The sequence below is a fragment of the Oryctolagus cuniculus genome, chromosome 13 (genome assembly GCF_051225735.1).
Source record: "Oryctolagus cuniculus isolate XC-2025 breed Fujian yellow rabbit chromosome 13, ASM5122573v1, whole genome shotgun sequence".
Taxonomy (NCBI): Eukaryota; Metazoa; Chordata; class Mammalia; order Lagomorpha; family Leporidae; genus Oryctolagus; species Oryctolagus cuniculus.
In genome coordinates, this window is record NC_142879.1 from 16,520,580 (window position 1) to 16,536,355 (window position 15,776).

A 15,776-nucleotide genomic window follows, 5' to 3' on the forward strand; every position below is an offset into this window, starting at 1 on the left:
AAAAGACCATATTAAACTCCACATTAAATGCATCAAATAAATTTAAAAGGAAGAAATAAACTGAGAAACAATCATGGTGAGAATCAAAGAACTCATTCAAGGACACCGGAAGTGAGCAAGGGGGGCGGGCGTCTGGTGCAGTGATTGAAGCTGCCACTTGGGGTTCTCAAGCCCCTCTCAGAGGACTGGGTTCGAGTCCCAGCTCTGCTTCCGATGCCACTTTCCTGCTAACTCACAGCTTAGGCGGCACCAAGCACTTGGGTTCTCAGGCTTCCGGCTGGTCCCCCAGGGTGCTGCAGGCTCCGGGGGAGTGAACCAGCTTACTGAGTCAGTCTGTCTGGCTCCGCCTCTGCCTTTCAAGTGAGATGAACTAAATATGTAAAAATCTAAAAATAGAATGAAAAGCCCAAGCACCTGTCCCGGAGGGAGGAAACATCAGTGGTCCTGGGGCCAAGGTTACCGTGGGTATCCTGAGTGTGAGTCAAACGTGACTCAAACCAGCCACATGGCTCTCAGTGCCACCAGGAAGTCTAAACTCACTCCGTAGAGAAGAAAAGGAAACCCCGCAAAAAGGTTACACAGGGTGGGGGTGGGGAGGTGGGGGCTCATTCAGTTGCCTTACAAAGTTGCCACTTTGCCTCACTGGAAGCTGGTGACTGGCAGCTAGGGAGCCCAATATAAACCTCATTTATAAAAAATAATCACTTCCTAGATTTTCTAGAAAGGTTTCCAGCAACAGAATCCTTAAGGATTTGAGCAAACCTTACGTCTTTCTCAATTCCATGGAGATCCCAGATCCCTGGTCCAGTTTTATTTCAGCACCCCAGGACTGGATACCTTGTTCTTGGGCCAAGCATAATTTTCTGTGTGTGCAATATCCAAGTGTGGTCTTTTGGTAACCAAGGAATGCGATGAACTACATCAAAAAGCAATGTGCCGCAATGGCTTCTGCAGTCAGAGGAAAACTGCGCAGAAGTCACGGAGCAGGCATCGAGGCACAGCGGGTTAAGCTCACACCTGGGATGTCTTCATCCCACAGCAGAGTTCTGGTTCAAGTCCCGGCTTCTCCACTTCCGATCCAGCTCTCTGCTGATAGTGCCTGGGGAGCAGCCACAGCAGCAGGTGATGGCTCAAGTACTTGAGTCCCTGCCATCACATGGGAAACCTGAACAGAGTTTGTGGCTCCTGGCTTCAGCCTGGCCCACCTCTGGCTGTTGCAGCCATCTGGAAAATGAACCAACAGATGGAAGATCCATCTCTCTCGCTCTTTCACAGAAATAAATCTTTAAGAAAATATGAAAGTACAAATATGCAAAGGATACAATCACCCTAAAAGGCAACAGTAAATGCAGGGGTTTTTTTTTCTTAATATTTATTTATTTGAAAGGCAGAATTGAGGTTGGGGAGAGACAGAGATCCATCCACTGGTTCACTCCCCAGATGGCCACAACAGCCAGGGCTGGATCGGGCTGAAGCCAGGAGCCAGGAGCCCCATCCAGCTCTCCCGTGTATCCTCTGCTGCTTTCCCAGGAGTGCTACCAGGGAGCTGCATTGCAAAGACAGCAACCAGGACTCAAATCTGCGCTCATAAGGAATGCCGGCATCAAGAGCGGTGGCTTACCCCACGGCACCACAACACTGTCCTCAAGGTAGAGTTTTAAAGAATGTAACAATGATCAGACTTGCTGAGAACACACCTACAGGGTACCTGTCTGTCCCAGCAGTTCAGACAGCTCCAAGAATGTCTGCGTCCGTATCACAGTGCCTGTGTTCAAGCCTCACCTCCACGCATGGCTTTCTTCCTGTTAACGCAAGAGAGGCAGCAGGTGTTGGTTCAAGTGGTTGGGTTCCTGCCACCCGTACGGGAGACCTAGATAGTCCCTGGTTCCTGGCTTCAGCCTGGCCCAGCATCTGGAGAGTGAACTAGCAGAGATCCCTCTGTCTGTCTCTGTCTCTCTGCTTCTCAAATATATTTTTAAAATAATAATTCAAAGATAAAACATTCTTAGGTATACAACTTAAATATGAATTCCTACCGTATTGTGGTTAAAGATAACCTAATTCAGTATCTCCTTAAAAAGCCATTTTCCCTAGGGCCAGCATTGTGTCACAGCAGGTTTAGCCACTGCCTGCAGCGCCAGCATCCCATAGAGGCACCTGTTCAGGTGCTGGCTGCTCTACTTCCAATCCAGCTTCCTGTGAATGCATTCGGGAAAGCAGCAGAAGGTGGCCCAGTACTTAGGTCCCTGCCACCCACACGGCAGACCCTGAAGGAGTTTCAGGCTCCTGGCTTAGCCCCAGCCTTCGTAGGCATCTGGGGAGTGGACAAGCAGGTGGAAGCTGGCTCGCTCTCGCTCACTCTCGCTCACTCTCTCTCTCACTCTATTACTTTCAAATAAATAAATAAATCTTTTTGAAAATTAAATGTCTTTAATACAAAAAGGGTACAAAATACATCGCCAAACACAGAAACACCCTAGAATCAGTAAGAGGTTTGAAGAACGCTGGTCCTCTTCTTGTGCCTTGGGGTGGGTGTGTCTTTTCTGCTATAACTGGCACCGATCCTGGTGAACAATGAGAGCCACCCTGGGGAAAGACACACCCACAGCAGTCTCCTTAAGAAAAGACCCATCAGTAATCACTAAAGTGAGTTACATTTCACGTTTAAATGGAGCAAATAGGGGCTGACACTGTGGCCTAGCAGGTAAATCCTCTGCCTGCAGTGCCAGCATCCCATATGGGCACCAGGTCGAGACCCAGCTGCTCCACTTCCGATCCAGCTCTCTGCTATGGCCTGGGAAAGCAGTAGAAAATGGCCCAAGTGCTTGGGCCCCTGCACTCATGTGGGAGACCTAGAAGAAGCTCCTAGCTCCTGGCTTTGGATCAGCGCAGCTCTAGCCATCTGGAGAGTGAACCAGCGGATGGAAGATCTCTCTCTCTGCTTCTCCTTCTCTCTCTGTGTAACTCTTTCAAATAAATAAATAAATCTTAAAAAAAAAAAAAAAGCTGCACAGAAAATTAATCGGGGGGGGGGGGGTGTCATCCCTGTGGCACAGCAGGTTAAAGCCCTGGCTTGCAGCACCAACATCTCGTGTGGATGGACATCAGTTCGAGTCCCGGCTGCTCCACTTCCAATCCAGCTCCCCACTAATGCATCTGGGAAAGCAGCGGAGGATGGCCCAAGGCCCCTGTATCCAAGTGGGAGACCTGGAAGAAGCTCCTGGCTCCACCTCTTTGTAACTCTTTCAAATAAATAAAATAAATCTTAAAAAAAAAAAAAGGATAAAAATGTATAGATATAGGAAAACTGGACATGCAAGCAAGTGTTAAAAGGCTAAGTGCTGAATTTTTTTTTAATTTTCCAACTCTCTTTCCCCCTAATTAACTAATTTTCATTTTATTTGAAAGGGAAAGATAGACGAAAAGATTTTCCATCTGGTGCTTTACTCAGATTGGAAGCTGGGGCTGGACTGGATCCCAGGAACTCAAATATGGGATGTGGTGTCCTAAGCAGCCTCTTAACTGCTGGGGCAAACACCTACCCCGTCTAACCTCTTAATAAACAGGATACACAGAAGAAACCTAAAAACCTAGGATATCATTGAACTTTGTTGTTTCTAAGTAAAAACGCTAGTAAATTCTTGTTAAGTACTGGAGTTTTATCTTCAGTATCTTAGCTTACACTGTTAATGGAAATTGCTCATGAAGGCTTTAAAATGTGCAGTACTTTAGGATAATTTATATTTGCTTTCAACAGCACAGTAGCTCTGCAAGGGAAGGCCTTCCACAGCTGTTCTGTCAACCCCTCAGGATCCTCTGCACCCCCTCGCCTAGCTGGGACTTCCCCTGTAGCCAACACCCCACTCCCTATTCCCCACTGCTGCCTGTGCAACCCATGGGTGCTACTGACCGCATGGTGACGGGCAGGCTCAAACGGGGCCCTCAGCTGCTCTCTGCTTACTTTTAAGATTGATTTATTTGAAAGTCAGAGTTACAGAGAAAGAGGGAGAGAGAGAGAATCGTCCACCCGCTGGCTCACTCCCCAAGTGGCCGCAGGAAGCCAGGAGCAAGGAGCTTCTCCCGGGTCTCCCCCAGGTACAAGCACTCGGGCCATCTTCCGCTGCTTTTCCCAAGCCATCAGCAGGGAGCTGGATTGGAACGGCGTCCACACGGGATGCTGGCATTGCAGCAGCGGCTCTATGCCTCTCTCCGCTTACTCTTGGCCTAACTCCTTCTCATCCCCCAAGTCTCTGTGATCCCTGCACCGGGGTCAATTCCCAACCACCTGCACCCTCGGCACCCCTCATTACACCTGCTTCAGGTCCTTGTGTGACACACACTTTACTCAAGCTCCTTGACGACGGAGCCGTAAGCCAGCAGCGCCTGGCTCTCAGTTAATACTGCTACTTACGGAGTGATGTCATACTTTAAAAATGGAAACGTGAAAGTGAAATGATTTTCCAGTGGAGAAGTGAAATCGCAACATTAGATTTTTCGCTAACCTTACCTTTGTGTAGAGGAGACGCGGTCCCACCAGGATACAAAGCTTGCATCTCAACAGCAGGGGGCCGATTCTGCACTGGCGTCTGCTGATCTCCTTTGTGACCAGAGGTATAAATCTACAACGTACGTGGCCGATGTTCAGAGCTACTCCGCAGCACCGAATATACATCTATGAAGGACCTTCACAGAGTTTAGGGAGGAGGGCCTGCGCTGTGGCATAGCAGGTAAAGCCGCCGCCTGGAGTGCCGGCATCCCATATGGGCCCTGGTGCAAGTCCCGGCTGCTCCACTTCCAATGCAGCTCTCTGCCATGGCCTGGGAAAGCACTGGAAGATGGCCCAAGACCTTGGGTCCCTGCACCCACGTGGCCATTGCGTTCAACTGGGGAGTGAACCAGCCGATGGAAGTCCTCTCTGCTTCTGTCTCTAACTCTGCCTTTCAAATAAATAAATTAATAAATAAAGTTTAGGGAGAGGAGGGCATTTTGTGCAGCAGCTAAGTCGCCGCTAGGGATACCCACGTAGCATAGCGCTAGGGATACCCACGTAGCATAGTGAAGTCCCTGGGTCCAAGCCCCAGCTCTGCTCCTGATTCCAGCTTCCTGCTAACACACACCTGTGAGGCAGACGATGGCTCAGGTTCTTGGGCCCTGCAGCCCGTGTGGGAGGTCCACACTGAGTTCCAGGCCCCTGGCTGCAGCCTGACCTAGCCCTGGCCATTGCAGGCATCTGGAGAGTAAACCAGTGGATGGAAGATCTCTGTCTCTGTGCCTTTCAAACACAACAGGTAAACAAACAAATATTTAAAGTTCAAGGAAAATGTGTATTATGAAGGAATTAAATGTAGGTTTCAAAATGTTTTTTACCAAAATAAACTTACATTTTAGTTCCACTTTCCATGAACTTTTTAAAGTACCCTTGGACTATTATAAATGCTCACTTAGGAGTATTTCTTTCTTTTTTTTTTTTAATTTTATTTAGGCCGGCGCCACAGCACACCGGGTTCTAGTTCCAGTCGGGGCGCCAGATTCTGTCCCGGTTGCCCCTCTTCCAGGCCAGCTCTCTGCTGTGGCCCGGGAAGGCAGTGGAGGATGGCCCAAGTGCTTGGGCCCTGCACCCCATGGGAGACCAGGATAAGCACCTGGCTCCTGCTTTCGGATAGGCGCGGTGCGCCAGCCATTGGAGGGTGAACCAACGGCAAAAGGAAGACCTTTCTCTCTGTCTCTCTCTTTCACTGTCCACCCTGCCTGTCAAAAAGAAAATTTTTTTATTTAATAAATATAAATTTCAAAAGTACAACTTTTAATTATAGCGGCTTTTGCCCCCCATAACCTCCCTCCCACCCACAAGCATCCCATCTCCCACTCCCTCTCCCATCCCATTCTTTATCAAGATTCATTTTCAATTATCTTTATATACAGAAGATCAACTTGGTATATACTAAGTAAAGGTTTCAACAGTTTGCACCCTCACAGATACACAAAGTATAAAGTACTGTTTGAGTAGTTTTACGATTAATTTGCATAGTACAACACATTAAGGACAGGGATCCTACATGGAGAGCAAGTGTACAGTGACTCCCATTGTTGATTTAACAATTGACACTCTTATTTATGACGTCAGTAATCACCCGAGGCTCTTGTCATGAGCTGCGCTTTTTGGCAAATTTTTGTTTAAAAGAGCAAATGCTAAAAAAAAAATCACCCTTTTGAAAATGTGTGACATTGTATAGGGGGTGAAGCCACACCTGTGACCCAGCATCCCATATAGCCACCAGTTCACTTCCCGGCTGCTCTGCTTCCAATCAATCCAGCTTCCCGCTAAAGGCCTCGGAAAAGCAGTGGAAGACGGCCCAGGTGCTCGGGCCCCTGCCGTCCACGTGGGAGACCAGGAAGAAGCTCCTGGCTCCTTACTTCGGCCTGACTCAGCCCTGGCCTTTGTGGCCACTTGGGTAGTGAACCAACAGATGGAAGCCTCTCTCTCCCTCTCTCTGTAACCGACTTCCAAATAAATCTTTAAAAAAAATCTATGACATTAAATCTACCGGAAAATACCAATTATATGTCATCATGCTAAAATGTGAGGTTTCCACAATGAAGCAATCTCTTACATATAATTATGAAACTAATTTATACAGATATTTTAAAAATTTTTACTAAAACCACCCAATATACTAGTCAAGTAAAATCTTTAAAAATAAAAAAGTGTGAGTTGCATCTTAATGGCATAACAATAACAAATTTCTGGCTTGTATTTGGAAGTGTCCATTGTTAAATTATATATTTTATGGTTGATATTCATGGATTAAACAGATAGAATACTGAAGTCAAGTCCCAAATACAAGCAACATATTTTGTTGTTTTCCTTTTCACCTATTTTTTAGGAGGTTAAATGAGCTAAGTGGTTAAGCAATAGTGAGTTCCTGAAAAGCCAGTCATCAGATTATAAACACAAGCAGTGGAAAATCATGTGCCCTTGTGTTAAAAAACTTCAAAATATTTTCAAATTCTCTTAATTGCTCAGTGTGTTCTCTAGCAGGTCCTATGTTATAAACTGCTTCAGAAAAGTCTCCTTGGGGAGCTACCGTTCCCAAAAACATTAATGCAGACATTAGAGTTGTCTACTCTTTAGCATTATGTCTTCTAATTTTTCTGTAAACTTGTTTATTCTGAAAACAAAACAAAGTGTCATGGTTTCTGAGAAAATTCTATTTCTTTTTTTTTTTTTTTTTTAACAGGCAGAGTGGACAGTGAGAGAGAGAGAGAGAGAGAGACAGAGAAAGGTCTTCCTTTGTCGCTGGTTCACCCTCCAATGGCCGCCGCGGCTGGTGCGCTATGGCCGGCGCACTGCGCTGATCCGAAGCCAGGAGCCAGGTGCTTCTCCTGGTCTCCCATGGGGTGCAGGGCCCAAGCACTTGGGCCATCCTCCACTGCACTCCCGGGCCACAGCAGAGAGCTGGCCTGGAAGAGGGGCAACCGGGACAGAATCTGGCACCCCGACCGGGACTAGAACCCGGTGTGCCGGCGCCGCTAGGTGGAGGATTAGCCTAGTGAGCCGCGGCGCCGGCCTCTATGTCTTTTTAAACACTTGTTAATACATACAAGTGCTAAGCAAGAAAAATGCTATGACGAGACAAGAGTCAAGTGTTTCTATAAATTGTTAGGTGTGGGGACAACAAAATGAGGAAGATGGTAACATTCTAAATTTCCTTATGGAAACCACAAAAATCATCTGAACATCACAGAGAGTAGCGTACCTTTAGATATTATGAACGTGCTTTCGAGGACTGGTGCTGTGGTCCAGTGGGCTATGCTGCCACTTGGGCTACCTGTATCTCTTATCAGTGCCTGGTTCAAGCCCCAGCTACTCGGACTCTGATCCAGCTCCCTGCTAATGCACCTGGGAAAGCAGGAACTGACAGCCTAAGTGCTGACCCCTCCACCCACATGGGAGACCTGGATGGAGCTCCTGGCTCCTGGCTCCGGCCTGGCCCAGCCCCAGCTGTTGCAGGCACTTGGGGAGTGAACCAGCAGATGCAAGATTCTCTCTCCTCTCTCCCTCTCTCCCTCCCTCTCTCTCTCTCTCTCTCTCCCCTCTCTGGCTCTATGACTCTGCTTTTCAAATAAACAAATCTTTTAAAATATTTGCCTTTTGCAAAAGAAAGAAAGAAAGAGAGAGAGAGAGAGAAAGAAAGAAAGAAAGAAAGAAAGAAAGAAAGAAAGAAAGAAAGAAAGAAAGAAAGAAAGAAAGAAAGAAAGAAAGAAAGAAAGAAAGAAAGAAAGAAAGAAAGAAAGAAAGAAAGAAAGAAAGAAAGAAAGAAAGAAAGAAAACTTTCCCGGTATGCAAATTTCAAACATGAACACTATAAAAGACACATTTTAAATACCGAAAACTGAGCACAAAAGCACCGGTACTGCCTGTCTGGGCAAATCACCAACAGGACCCTGGAAGATTCTGCAAGGAAGCAAGTAAAACTAGAAAGCCTTCCTTCCTTTCCATGCGTTCAGTGGGCGCCGTTCTGCCAGGCGGGTTCGGGGCCTTTACCCATCCTGTTCTCTGCACTAAGACGTGGCGACCCGAGAAACAGGCAGCCAAGTATTTTATGTCCACTTCACGCGGGTGGAAGAGGTAACCAAGGAAGCCTTACAGGGCTCGGAGCTTCTGGAGCCAGGATTAGGACTTAAACTCGGGCCGCAGGCTGGAGCGCGTTTCACCCGCTTCTGCTGCAGCTTCTGGGATCTGCTCCTGGGGGCGTCTTCTCTGCACAGCGGTCTAGTCTGTCCCGAGGTTACAGGGCACACAACAGGCCGGGGACGCTGCTGGTCCACACAGCTCCCGGCTCGGGCATTCCTATCGCACAGAGACTGCTTCTACCAACACAGCAGGGCCCCCGCTTTTCTGAGGGAAGCAGGGATTGCCACGCTAGTCCTTGTCCACAGCTGCATGCCCTATAACGTATTATTCAGTAATCAAACAAAATCAGACTTCACTGTAAGGGAGGCTTTTTGTTTTAACATTAAAGAGGGGAGCCGGCGCTGTGGCGCTGCGGGTTAATGCCCTGGCCTGAAGCACCGGCATCCCATATGAGCGCTGGTTCTAGTCCCGGCGGCACCTCTTCTGATCCAGCGCTCTGCTGTGGTCTGGGAAAGCAATAGAAGATGGCCCAAGTCCTTGGGCCCCTGCACCCACGTGGGAGACCTGGAAGAAGCTCCTGGCTTCAGATCGGCGCAGCTCCGGCCTTTGCAGCCAACTGGGGAGTGAACCATCAGATGGAAGACTGACTCTCTCTCTCTACCTGACTCTCTCTCTACCTCTCCTTCTCTCTCTGTGTAACTCTTTCAAATAAATAAATCTTTTAAAAAAAAACATTAAAGAGGGAAAACCTTGGAATACAAAGAGGGACTCTGGCCCTCTACCTTGACTAACTTATTTTGATAAATGTTACCTACAATCAAGAAATTAATAAGGAGCTTTAATTACCTTCAAATAGATTTCTTCTCATTAAAATTAGGCTGACCTCAAACTCGAAGTATCACATACTTTTAAATTTATCATCACGATGAGAGCCAAAAATTATTCAGAATACACCAGAGTTACTAGATTTGAGCAAAATCTAGACGCCCCTCACTGAATTCTAACTTGTGACATAAGCAGTGACTTCCTTCAGTTAGTCCACACAGTTGTCAGATAAAACAGTGACCGGAAATAAAGGGTGAGCGCCATCAAACAAGCCTAAGCAGCAGCGAGTCAGGCAGGCCAAGGAGTCTCCTGGGAGAGCGTCACTAACAGGTCCCGGACTCAGTCACTCCTGGGCCTGACTTCCCTTGTTCTTTTTAAAGCTTGTTGTTATTTCTATTTATTCGAAAGGCAGAGTTACAGAGAGAGGGAGAGAGAGAGATCTCCCATCTGCTGGTTCACTCACCAAATGGCTGAAGTTGGGCCGGGCGGAAGCCAGTAGCTTCATCCGGGTCTCCCATGCGGGTGCAGGGTCTCAAGCACTTGGGCCATCTTCCGCCGCTTTCCCAGGCACATTAGCAGGGAGCTGGATCGGAAGTGGAGCAGTGGGGCTGTGACGCCGCCACAACACACCAACCCCCACGTTGCTTTCTTGGATAGCTAGTGATCAGGGTCTCCCCACTTCAGAGAGGTTCCTGGGTGTCTACACCCACCAGGCACTCGTTCAACCGCACGTGCCTGCCCTGGAGGACCTGAATGCTGACTACCAGTAACCGGGGACCCTCCTCCGCAGCAGCCCTTGGCCGGTGCCCTGGGTGCTTGGAGGTGAGGACATCCAGGCTCAGGAAGATGATGTCACCTTCTTCCATCTGACACCACAGGCAAGGTTTTAAGTGAGGACCAGCCATGAAGCTTGCGGCATGCCTTTCTCTAATGCCCGAACCTCTGAAGGAAGAAGACACAGTGGAGCAGTAAAATTAAAAACGAAACATAACCCCAAAGCTCGGTATCACCAAAGGGTCTCACTGGTCCTCCCTGGGGGGCGACACTCCCTCCCTGAGCCTCAGCCCTTCACTGGGGAAACACTCCCAAGGGACATGTGGACTGCGACATCCCAGAGCAATCACCATCCATGATTCTTAACCCTCACGGTTGGGTGTCAGCACCCTAAATACTCCGCTGCCCCCACCCTTCCCAGGAATCCCCGCCTGAATGGGCAGGTGTGCACCCATGGCCTTCTGGCCCCTTTCTGCCCCCCCCCAATCACATGTGCTTCGCTCACCCGTCCCCTCCATTAGACTTAAGGGAGCTCCACGTGGTCCCCTTTCCACCTCTCTGCTCACAGTAGTGTCTGGTGTCTGACAGCAGGCAGCCAGAGGTGTGCAGATTGATTTTATAAACTAGAGCAGTGAGATCGGAATTCAGGACCCACAGGAACCAGATGGATTTTTGTTGAGAGATGAGAAAGGAAAGCCACTGGAGAACAGTGCTTCCCCAGCTGGTAGCCTGCAGGACCTGGCTAACACGCGGATTCCGACGCAGCAGCCCGGCGAGGGGCTGAGACTCTGCACGGCTGACACACTGCTGCTGCTGTGGCTGCTGGCACACCCATCCCGCCAGGTCCCGGCCAACCAGGCTGCTGGCCGTCAAGGCCACAGAGCTCTCATCTGATGAGTTGTTTATTGGGGCCGGCGCTGCGGCATAGCGGGTAAAGTCACCACCTGCAGTGCCAGCATCCCATATGGGTGCTGGTTCGAGACCCAGCTGCTCCACTTCCCATCCAGCTCTCGGCTATGGCCTGGGAAAGCAGTGGAAGATGGCTCACGTCCTTGGGCCCCTGCACCCGCGTGGGAGACCCAGAACAAGCTCTCGAGTTCCTGGTGCAGCTCGGGCCGTTGCGGCCAATTGGGGAGTGAACCAGCAGATGAAAGACTGTCTCTCTCTCTCTGTAACTGACTTTCAAATAAATAAACCTTAAAAAAAAAAAAAAAAAGTAATGCCCTCTCTCTCTCACTTTCCTCTCAGTTTCTAGGACTGATGGGATGCATGGAGTGCTTCATGGACTGAAAATCTGAGAACACAAGCACTGAACAGTCTTACACTGGGGACTGCAGGTGAGCTGCTGCCTGTGATGCCGGCATCCCACATCAGGGCGCCTGTTAAGAGTCGAGTTTGCGTTCTGGCAGCTCTGTTCCCAGTCCTGTTGCCTGCTACTATGCAGGCTACAGCAGCAAATCATGGCCCAAGTACATGGCCCCCCACAAGGGAGACTCACAGGGGGTTCTGGGCTCCTGGCCCAGTCTTGGCCACTGCAGCCATTTTGGGGAGAGATCCAGCAAAGGAAGTTCAGGGTCTCCCTCTGTCACCCCACCTTTCAAATAAACACATCTTCCACCTGCTGGTTCAGGAACTGCATCCTGGTCTCCCTCATGGGTGCAGGGGCACAGGACTTGGGCCACCATCTGCTGCTGTCCAATGTGGGGGACTAGCTTGGGAGTGGAACAGCCGGGGCTGGAACCAGTGCTCATCTGGGATACTCGGGTCACAGGCGACAGCTTAACCTGCTGCGCCACTGAAGCCAGCCCCGTTCTTCTGTAACATCTTTCTCATAATGCAACCATCACACATACACGTTTTAGTCTCATTTGGGAGATACTATACTGAAATGCTTAATATCAAAACATCTGGCTTAATTTCCACTTAGCAAGAGGACACAGTCACGACTAAGGAGCTAGATGTCAGTGACCACCAGCAGCTTGCTTCTCCACACTTTGTTGCATCGTTACTTAGTGTTTAATGTCACCCATGCGCCACCTCTAGATGTGGTAGCTGGGAGGTTACGCTCAGTTGAAAATCCCTGATTGAAAGGAGCTAAGCAGGGGAGGGAGTATTGTCCAAATGCAAAATCAGATGGTTTTATACTCTGGCATCTCTTCAGATCTATCAATCTTTCGCATTTTAAAATCATGTGGTTTCAATTCGGGTGGCATAACTGGGCCCAAAATCAAGGGGAGCACTGAGCGTCATTCATTTCCATCTTATAAATTGCACCGACTTACAGGAGCCTCTGGTATAGGAAAGTGGCCGATTTATTTCTAGTACAAAGGGCAGTTTTAAATCAAACCAGCAAAGTGAAACTACAAAACTGTCAAAGCACATCTTTATCCACTTCCAATCTAAAATCAAGTGACGCTGTATTCATACAAGAAAATCCGACTACATCGGGGTGGGCACTTGGTGCAGGGTTGCGACGCCACCGGGGCCGACTACATCTGTGTCAGAGCACTTGGGCTTCAGTCCTGGCTCCATTTCTGATTCCACCTCCCTGCGAACGCACACCTGGAGAAGCAGCAGGTGACGCCATGCACTTGGGACATCTGGATCAAGTTTCAGGCTCCTGACTTTGGGCTGGCCCAGTCTGGGCGCTTGAGGTCATCTGGAGAGTGAACCAGCAGATGGAAGGTCTCTGTCTGCTGTTCAGATACAATTAACATTTTTTTTTTAAAAAACTTATATTTATAAATTCCAGCTGTCCACAGACTTCAGCTAATCCAATGGTCTTATAGAAGGAATGGCAGAAAGGAAAAGAATTTTAATCTGTTCTATTCAACTGATACACTGAAGTGATAATTTGAGTAAGAATTCATTTCACATGCTTACAATTTTACTTAATTTTCACCTTTCGACAGATTATTAGCAATGCATTGCCATTTAATCCAAAGGAAAATTTTCCTATTTCAAAAAACAGTTCTTCCATTTTATTATAAACCCAAACTGCTGCCATCCAACATTTGAGAACCTCTTAAAAGATCTGAAGTGACTATTTCCGAAACACAGGGAGAAACTGGGTATTACTCACACACTGTATGAACAAAGAATTCTAAAAATAGCACCTACTTCATAAAGCCCAATGTCTAGGCACCTCTGTAAGAAATGAGCTTTCTGAAGCTTTATGTATTTGTAAGGCAGACAGATCAGGAGAGACAGAGAAACACAGAGCTATCTTCCACCTGCTGGTTCACTTCCCAAACGGCCAGAGCTGCTGGGCCGGGCCAGGCCGAAGCCAGGAGCTTCATCTGCTCTCCCCCGTGGGTGCAGGGCCCAAGCCTTCAGGCCACCTTCTGCTGCTTCCCCAGGCACATTAGCTGCTACCTGGCAGGACTCAAAGCCGCGCTCATATGGAATGGCAGCAATGGCAGGCCACGGGCTAAAGCCACTGTGCCACAATCCTGGCCCCAGAAACAAAAATCAAACCTGGTTCTGACAGGGGTTTGCTTCCTGTTGATATGCTAAACTACTTTCAGTGCTAACAGCTCTAAACACATCAATCTTATTAACTGCTGCGCGGTATCCCTGCCATCTGCACTTGCTAGTATTCCATCTTAAAAATACATTTCCTTATGTGTATGTGTATATATGTGTGTGTGTATACTCAGCCTTCAGTAATCTGTGTTTTAAATACTTTTATTACAATGTACATGAAGGGAGGGAGGGAATCTTAAATATAAATTTAAAACTTAAAAATTACTATATATACATGGCTTACAAACAAAATAACTGAATTATGACAGGCATTTCAACATATATTTTTAATTTCTGCTCTCACATTCAGCTGCCAAAATTCCAACTGATATTTCAGTACTGCACATTCTTAACAAACAGTACTTTCAGACTGCTCAAAATGTCTTTGTGTTTTAGTTCCAGATGGAGCGCTGGTTCAGATGGGCGAATGACTGAATAGGATGCAGTATGATCTTCTTATTAAGTTACAAAATACATGTTACTTTTGGCTTAGAAATCAGAAAAATAATTTCCATCATTAAAAATCACGAGAAGCTTTGCTATTATAACTATGCAAAATCAATTCTGGAAAGTTTTATTTGCATGTATGTAAGACTTTAATTACATATGTAGATGAATTGACAGGGTTTAGAAGCCAAAAATAGTTACCGTTCTTTTGTAACACTAGGTATTTAACAATGAAAATGTAATTTTTTACTCTGTATCACAAATCAGCTATTTAGGATGGTGTTGGTTTTTTTAAATACTATAGTAAGTCAAAAGTCAAGTTTTGAGGGAGAAAAATTTGAAGCACTTATTAGAAATAAACCACTAAGCACAGTATTCCTGCTCCTGTTCCTAAGCACGTTTCTCCATCCCCTTATTAACAGTCCCTCTTTATCCTTCCCAGGGGTTTCATAAATCGAAACAAAGTGAAAATCCTGACATTCTAGTCATTCTCCAGTATCCTTCCTGGAACCTTCCCGCCTCACGTTTCCATTCTGCTTTGAGTGCACTCCTACCATACGGCAGCAGAAACCCACAGGAGGCAACCGTGGTCAGTTTTATTGTCAGGTCTTGCCAGTGTTTCGAATTCCAACCTTTGGAGTCCTTTAAACGTAACAGCATGGGAAACATGTCCATTAATTCCTTTCATCTTTTTCACTGTTCTTACAGAAGAGTCCTTCCTTCCCTTTCAGACACAAATCTATCACAAAAGTTGTAAGGTTTTTCAACGCCATGTCTAACATCAAAAGGTTTTTCTAGGACTTCAAACAAATCTTTAACAATCTGCTTGTCTAATTTTTTTTCACTTGCAAAAACAAAGAGGTAGGGGCAGGTGTTTAGCTGAGCAGTTAAGACACCAAGTTCTGCATCTCGGTGCCTGGGTTCGATTTCAGACTCCAGCTTCCTGCTAACACAGATCCTGGGAGTCAGCCCTGAAGGCTCGTGACTGGATTCCTGCCACACATACACACACACACACACACACACACACACACACACACACGGGCAGGCGACCTGGATTGAGTTCCTCCTCCAGGCCTGGGCCGTTGTGAGCCCTATCTCTCTGCTTCTCAAATAAATAAAAACTAAAAACAAACCAAAAACCCCAAGAGGCTACTTGGAAAGTTAAGAGTATAATAGGTTCAGATAACCCCTTGCCAATTTTCTAATCTAAACCTTTAAGAACAAAAACAAATGCACACACCCCATGCAGCTAGCTGTTCCATATGTGCCTGAGCATACAACAGATGTCTAACATCTTAGTGGATTTCATTAAAAAAAAAAAAATTTAAACATTTGCAACTTCAGCTTCTGTCCCCCAAATCTAAATGAATAAAATCCTTTGATAACTTATCCTACAAGCATAATCTTGACCATATTCACACTTTTAAGATGTTTGTTGAAAGACTGCTTACAAGTGAAAAGCAATATTAAGAACAATTTTTAAAAAGGTTTTAATGCATTTACACAGTGCTATGAACCTTGGTGCTTTCTAAATGCAAACATTTTCCTACTGCTTACCAAATCCCTA